The sequence below is a fragment of the Corylus avellana genome, chromosome 8 (assembly GCF_965113065.1).
Source record: "Corylus avellana chromosome 8, dhCorAvel1.hap1.2, whole genome shotgun sequence".
Classification (NCBI taxonomy): domain Eukaryota; kingdom Viridiplantae; phylum Streptophyta; class Magnoliopsida; order Fagales; family Betulaceae; genus Corylus; species Corylus avellana.
Window position 1 is genome coordinate 334,009 of NC_142497.1, and position 7,507 is coordinate 341,515.

The 7,507-nt window shown below is 35.9% G+C and overlaps 1 pseudogene; it reads left to right on the forward strand.

Moving 5' to 3' along the window:
* The first annotated feature begins 5,246 nt into the window (after window positions 1-5,246).
* Window positions 5,247-6,015, forward strand: LOC148583940 (arabinogalactan protein 13 pseudogene; annotated as a pseudogene).
* The last annotated feature ends 1,492 nt before the right edge of the window (window positions 6,016-7,507 follow it).

Genomic DNA, 7,507 nt, shown 5'->3' on the forward strand with positions numbered 1-7,507 from the left:
TGTCTATTTACTCAAAACCATCTACACAAAATCTCCTTAGAATAGAAACTTCTTTTTATGAACATCATCCACACACACACATATATTGCATTGGATTAATCTTCAATCTTAATTAGAGTTCACTTAAGCATGCACAATAATAGTCTCCATAAAATCTAGGCACGTACTAATTAAATAAAAACACAACTTATTAATTATAAGAATATATTATTATAACTAATCACAAAGATTGAAGAATCAAGAATGGCAGTAAAGTAATGGTACTGTGCATGTTATGATCATACTCTCCAAGTCTCCATGCATGCATATGGCCCTTATTGGGTTCACTGCGACGACGTTTCAGTACTCATAATAATAATAATAATAATAATAATACTCAATAATTAGATGGTAATGGCATGGTAGTGGGGTTGCTGGTGGTGTCTCCACCATCATCATCATCATCATCATCATCTTCCCCAAGGCCATGGCTGACGCAATAATATTCTGATTCTCAGGGTCTTCACTTGATTAAGATGATCATCTATCTCATCATGATCTGATGAGATTTGGCAAGTGAGTCATGATCTCATATCTTCGTCTGCCACTCTGGGAATTTTCTGGTTAATTAGAAGATGACGTATCCCTTTATGACAACACCATTAACTAACACGATTATGATGTTTATGACGATTTCTCGATCGCCAGGCCCGAAGCCTCTGGGTCGGTCATCCCGAAGCCCAACAACGAAATGGATCGGAGCATAATTTCTTTGTTCTCTAATAAGGAACATTACCTCTTCCAGTCTTCCTGAACTGAGCAAGCACATTGCAGATTTTACCCATTTCAAAACTCTCCCTCTTTCTGATCTTCTGAATTTGTGAGGGAATTAATTAGACTGCATGCATGTGATGTGGGTATTATCATTTCTCATACTCTAGTGATCCACTGCGGCCGGGAGCTAGAAAAAATGTTGGAGACAAAAGCGCAAAGGCACTAACTGGAACAACTTCATCAATTACATCTTTATGTTTGGGTTGTAGTTGTAAGTTTATCTTTTCTAAGACCTTAATTATAACGTACGTACAGGAAACCAATCCTTTTGGCACTTAAAATAGCAACCAACAAAAATATCTTCTACTTTCTGTGAGCCTCAAGTCCAACCCATTTAAGATCGATCAGTTGAATTTAATAAATATATGTTAAAGGAGGGGAAACATCACTTGTTTATTCAAGTGTACGTAGTTCTATTAATTCGACTTTCTTTCTGTAATTAGATGTATGATGAAAGATGAGTTGATGACCTAGCTAGAACATCAACATTAATTCCAACTGGCTAGCTAATAGCTTTGATTATGGCATTTAGAACACTGATTAACAGCACAATCATTATTATTTTCTTTAACCAATATGCTACCTAATTATTCTAAGAGGGGTTGGGTTTTGATCACAGATTTCTCCAAATGGACTCTGCTAATCTCCACATGGCCAGGCAAGAGATGCAAAATTGAAAAAGAAATTAAAAGAAAACAGGACGGGAGTTTGTGTGACTCGGCCTCCATGTTTAGGGTCAAAGCAATGCAATGAAGCAATTTCTGGAAAGATTCGACTTTCACAACGGTCAAATATAATTGGTTCATCTAGCTAGAAAGCAGGGGACGCCATTTGCACATAATGAAAAGCATATATATGTATATGCCCTACTTGTACATGCACCAAGGGAGAAATGACTTCCACATTACTTTCAACTTTTAGCTGAATTAATTGCTAGCTGTTTCATATATATTTATATGTATAATACTTAGAATATATACTACATCCTTATAACTAAGAAGATATATAATTCACACGATACATTTATCATGTCAGTCACTAATCTATGTGTATAGCAATTACCATGTCGGCGATGCCAATCACGTGAAATTTACCATAAACTGACATGACTATTATGGTAAGTGACCGATGATTTCACGTGACAAGTAAAACATAAATTATCACGTTAATTTTATAAGAGATTTATAATAAAAATTAATAGTACTACTAGCAATACTCATGCAAAATAGCCAATATTCCATTTCCATTAAAGTTATGCCTAGCTTGCTCATCTCCACCAATATTAACCGGATTAATTTAAATAACAAAGGGTTGATTCTAATTTTTTTTATTTTATTTTTTTATTTTATCAAAATATTTGATTGATTTCATCCTTTAAAACTTCTTAAACACAGTCTGTCATGCAATAATTGGATCTTAAAAGAATTATGAGGAGAACAAAGAAGCATAAACCGATTGATTAATCAAGAAGTTATCTTCCTTTCTCCAGTGCTTAGACACGTTTCCAAGGATCCAGAAATGTAATAAATAGACCTTGAGTTGGCACCATTTCACACCTCATATCTCTTGACTAGGAGATAGTCATGGGAAAGGCTGTGAAGATTTGTCAGCTTCGTTCTAATTTCAATTGGATGTAGACTATGCACCCACTTGTTTCTATCACAATTTAGGTAGAACTTATAACTAAATAAAATAAAATAAAATAAAGAGGTACATAACCCTCTGAGCCGTTAATTAGGACTAACCCAGTATAATTAGTTGCCTGAATTGCATACAATCTAATTAGTTCCACAAAGAAAGGGTGCGGAGCCTATTAGCCCTAGCCCCAAATTACTTGGAGTGCAGAGTACACCAATCCAAAACAGCCAAAGGCTAAGTGAGCCTCTTATCCCCTTCCTATGGAGCTGCTTCATCTGAGTAGCGAATATGCGAATGCACTCAAAACAATTAATTATTTTCTTTTCGACTAGAGTGACATTAACCAAATAAGAACAATTTGTTATTGTCAAAGACATCGAGTGACCTTGAAAATCAAATTGACTGTGAACTAATTTGGCAACCCATAGTGCTTCTTTTGTTTTTTGTACTTGCCAGCTTATAGTACTTCCAACCTAGCTAATATTCTTATGTAGAAGGCAAAAAGAATTATTGGCTCTGTGTTCACCAAACACGCCACTAACATAAATCACTGAGATACACTACCTAATTTTAGTGAAAGAAAAAAAAAATGCAATTAAGTAGTGTAGGTTTCAAATGTTTTGGTTGTTAGTCACTTTCACAAGGCATGACCACTCTTTTTTAATGAACAAGACATGTGATCAGCAATTTTGACTCTGCTCTCTAATTTGATATCTTTGTTATATATGTCCCTTCAAGCTGAAGAGGATTGCATTGAAGAAGATTTTGCAATCATTAAATAAGTCATAGATGAATAAGTCGTCTTTTCTAACCTATCTTTTCATGTAAATTTTGACGTAAATACTAAAAATTATATTTTTATCTTATTTATTGATGCAGTACTATCATTCGGCCCTGGAAACGGTGTTTGTTAATATTATATATATATAGAAAAAAAAAGGAAATCATATATAAAATTCTTAGGTCAATGCGCTTTTATTAAAAACTCCTTAGGTATTTTTTTTTTGAAAATTTAGTTTCTGGGTAACTTGAAACTACTAGAAAACTCCCTACCGTCAATTTTTGTTAACTGCCGTTAGCCTACTCAAAACTCTCCGTTTTATCTGATTAAAATATTCATTTTTTATTAATTTAATTTAAAAAATTATATCTAAAAAAAAATAAAAATTGAAGGGTGGCCAGGGGTGGCGGTGCCACCCCCCCAACCCCTATGGGGTGGTCGCAAGCCACCTCAGGGGTGGGCAAACCACCCATGGGGTGGCTCGAGCCACCCCTTGGGTGGCACGAGCCACCCCTTTCCACCCATAGGGTGGCCGCGAGCCACCCCAAACCCCCAAGGGGGTGGCCTGCGAGCCACCCCCAACCCCCAATGGGGTGGCCGCGAGCCACCCCATAGGGGTTGGGGGGGTGGCGGTACCACCCCTGCCACCCTTTAATTTTTTTTTTTTTGAAGATTTAATTTTTTAAATTAAATTAATCAAAAAAAAATATTTTAATCAGATAAAACGGGAAGTTTTGAGTGGACTAACGGTAGTTAACAAAAATTGACGGTAGAGAGTTTTCAGTAGTTTCGAGTTACCCAGTGACTAAATTTCTAAAAAAAAAATACTCAAAGAGTTTTTAATAAAAGCGCGTTGACCTAGAGATTTTATATAAGATTTCCCAAAAAAAAAACAAAAAAAAAAAACCTACTGAAAATGTAGGGTGATGAAGAGGCATGTTTCTTAAGTTCTATATTTAAAATTGAAGACACTTTTCTCTGAATAGCAATTTAAATCATAGAAGACTTTTCAAATGTGTACTCCACCAACAAAAAGTTTTCACAATTATATCATATCAAAATAACTAAATAAATAAATAAAAACAACTATCGAGCTAAATTTAAAAATTTCCAATATTGACCTATTAAATCAAAAGGGGCTGCATTTCAAGTTTGAAATCTGACTTTTCATTTGGACATTGAGAAAGTGACAATAATAATAATGATTATAACCGTTGGCAATTATATTAGGGGCGTAATTGATGAAAATCAAGAAATCATGGCCCCCATGTTCATTCTGGCACAAACAGTTCAACAAACCTGGAAAGCTCAACATCCATTCATACCCCAAGTCCCACCTAAAAACAAACCCAAATAAGTTATAACAAATCATCACGTCTCCTTTTCCTACCACACAAGAAACCAAAATCATTTCCACCAATCGGTAATTATTCGATGACAATTATTGTTTGTGTTTTGGGTTCGGATTGTGTCAAAATATATATATAATATTAGATATGTCAATCATAATTAAACGGGTCAGAATCAGATCGTTAAACAGTTAAACCTTAACCCATTAATTTTGTATTAAGTTCATATCAGATTTGTTGGTTTTGTAAAAAATTATTAGTCCTAATGTCGAGTGTCGAGTTAGACTCATCTCAATAGATGATTATAATATTATATAGATTAACTTTAACTCAATTTATTTCATTAAATAAGTTAAACTATTCAACTCTAATACGCTAATTTTTCATTAAATTAGTGTTAAATTCACAAATCATGTTAAAAATTGTAATCTTATTCGTAGAGATTAAATAAAATTAAACTAATAATTAGAAGTAGGAAATACTCCATTCAGAAATGCCAAAACAGTGGTTAAGAGGACAGCAGAAGATGGGGACCCGCAATGCCATTTTTGACAGCTGTATGACAACAATTGTAGAGCCACCCTGTACAGTGTTTACCCCCAACGTTCACGTCCTCTCTCTCTCTCTCTCTCTCCCAGTTTTTCTTTGGTTTATAAATACCCACAGCACTGCCAAAGGCTTACATTGCCTCTCTACAGCTCCTCTGTTGCCAAAAGAAAACCCATCTTCTTCAAAGAGGGAATTTTGGAGCTCCTTTCTCTCTCTAGGAACCAAAAGAAGCATCTTTCACCTAGCATTCAGAGAAATGGAGGCAATGAAGTTGAAGTTCTTTGTAGCACTGTTGATGGTGGCGTTGATGGCCATCTCTTCTGTGCAAAAAGCTGCTGCTGCTGATGCTCCAGCGCCAAGCCCAACATCTGAAGCTGCCATCTTTGTGCCCACTTTCCTTGCGTCTCTTTCAGCTCTGGCTTTTGGGTTGTTCTTCTGAGCTGTAGTGGTCAACTCCAATGACCCACATAGATAGACAGCGTTATGGTTCATTTCTCTTTCAACCCATTTATCTTCTCCATACTCGCATGTCTTCGAGCTTTTCATGACTATGGGAGAGAGAAGGGAAATGGGTTGGGATATCTTTTCATTATTTTTCGGAGGTTCTGGTTAATTTAATTGTTGTTGATTTTGATCATGTTATGTTGGGATTTGTTTGGTTGTGATGGATGTGTCTTTTTTTTTTTTTTTTTGGACTGTAATATAATTTTATTTAATCGTGTATTTTTTTATATGGGTTAGATTAGGCTAATAAGGAGATCACGGGGATAAATGGTATGATTTGTGGTGAGGATGGTTGATTTTGGTCTGTTTCTTGTACTCCTTCATTATCTCCTCTCATTTGTATCTGTGATCCATTTGATGTAATAAAATTCTATTCTTGTACATTACATTTCTGCGAAATTTTAAGCTGTTATTGTGTTAATAATTACATTATTGGATTGTTGCCTTGGTGGAGGATTTGAAAGGGACTCAGGAGGTCAAAAAAAAAAAGAAAAAAAAAAAAAGAGAGATAGAAGAAGCTAGCTTCATTGTTGGGAAGGTGTGGGGGGTGGTGGTGGTGATAAGAGTTAGTTTGAGCTGTAGCTTGGCAGAACCTAATGGAATTTTGTGTGGCTATGATGATGGACAGTACTGTGGGGCCTAAATTTTGCTGGCATTGATGGGGGCATAGCCAGAGGCATGTGAATTCAGAATTCAAGAAAGAGGGTTCTTAGTGGAGTCTAAAGGCAAACTTTTGAATAACAAAGCAGGAAGTATATCATCTGAAGCATTAAAAAAGATGTGTAGTTGGTCTGCCCTGGTTTTGTTGGCATTGATGCCCTAAGTTTTGCTGGCATCGATGGCATAGCCAGAGGCATGTGAAATTCAGAATTCAAAAAAGAGGGTTCTAAGTGGAGTCTAAAAGCAAACTTTGGAATGACAAAGCAACAGGGAGTATATCTGAAGCATTAAAAAAGATGTGGAGTTGGTCTGGTTTGTTTCTGAAGTTGTGGAAGAGTAAAATTTTTTCTCACCATTGAGTTTGTGTGAAATGGAAAGTGAATTTTTTGGCTTCTGTTTCTTAATTTGGAAGAATTTAACCAGTACCAACTTCAGAGGGGTTTGAATCTCAAGTCCAATTTTAGTTCTAGGATGCTTCCAAGTAGCCATGGCTGTCTTAATTTGGATGGCCACAGATGAAATTTCGAAATGGGCCAGGTCTGTCTATACTTTGTCTATTTTCTAGCTTATTTTGAGGAATTAATAACAACTCAAAAATGTGGTTGTGATGAACCCTAATCACATGGGAAGATATTCTTTGAGGAATGGACATGGAGAGAATTGATTCCTATTTCAGGGTGATGGCTACTTTTGAGTGTTAAACTGTAACAAAGCTCCCAATGTTCAGTCCAAGCTTCAATGCAAAAGGAGTACTACAGTTTCTGTGAGATATATATATATATATATATTCTCAATTTAAGTAATTGGCTTAAATACCAATTCTAACATGCAAAAAATGACTTAAAGAATTCGTCTAGACAAGGAAGAATTTGATCAATTGCTTGAGAAATGTCCCAGAAAATCAGTTATGATGTGAACCTGTGGACAGACTGCACATGGTTGCTGGGGTCCGAGCAGGTTGGGGACCATATGGAGATAAAGTGTTTTGAAAGACAACCAAACCCTTTTGTTTAAGCTCTCAAATTCTCACTTATTGCCTTCATTGCAGAAGCCTAGGCTAATTTGATTCTTCCTCTTCTTCTGTTTATCTTTTTCCCACCCACCCACCCACTCCCACCACACGTATGAAACAAAGAAGATACTTTCCCTTTCCAGGTTGCTTTTTGTGGTGGTCTAAAATTGAGTAAACCAGAGAGAGGGCAAATGAGAAAGA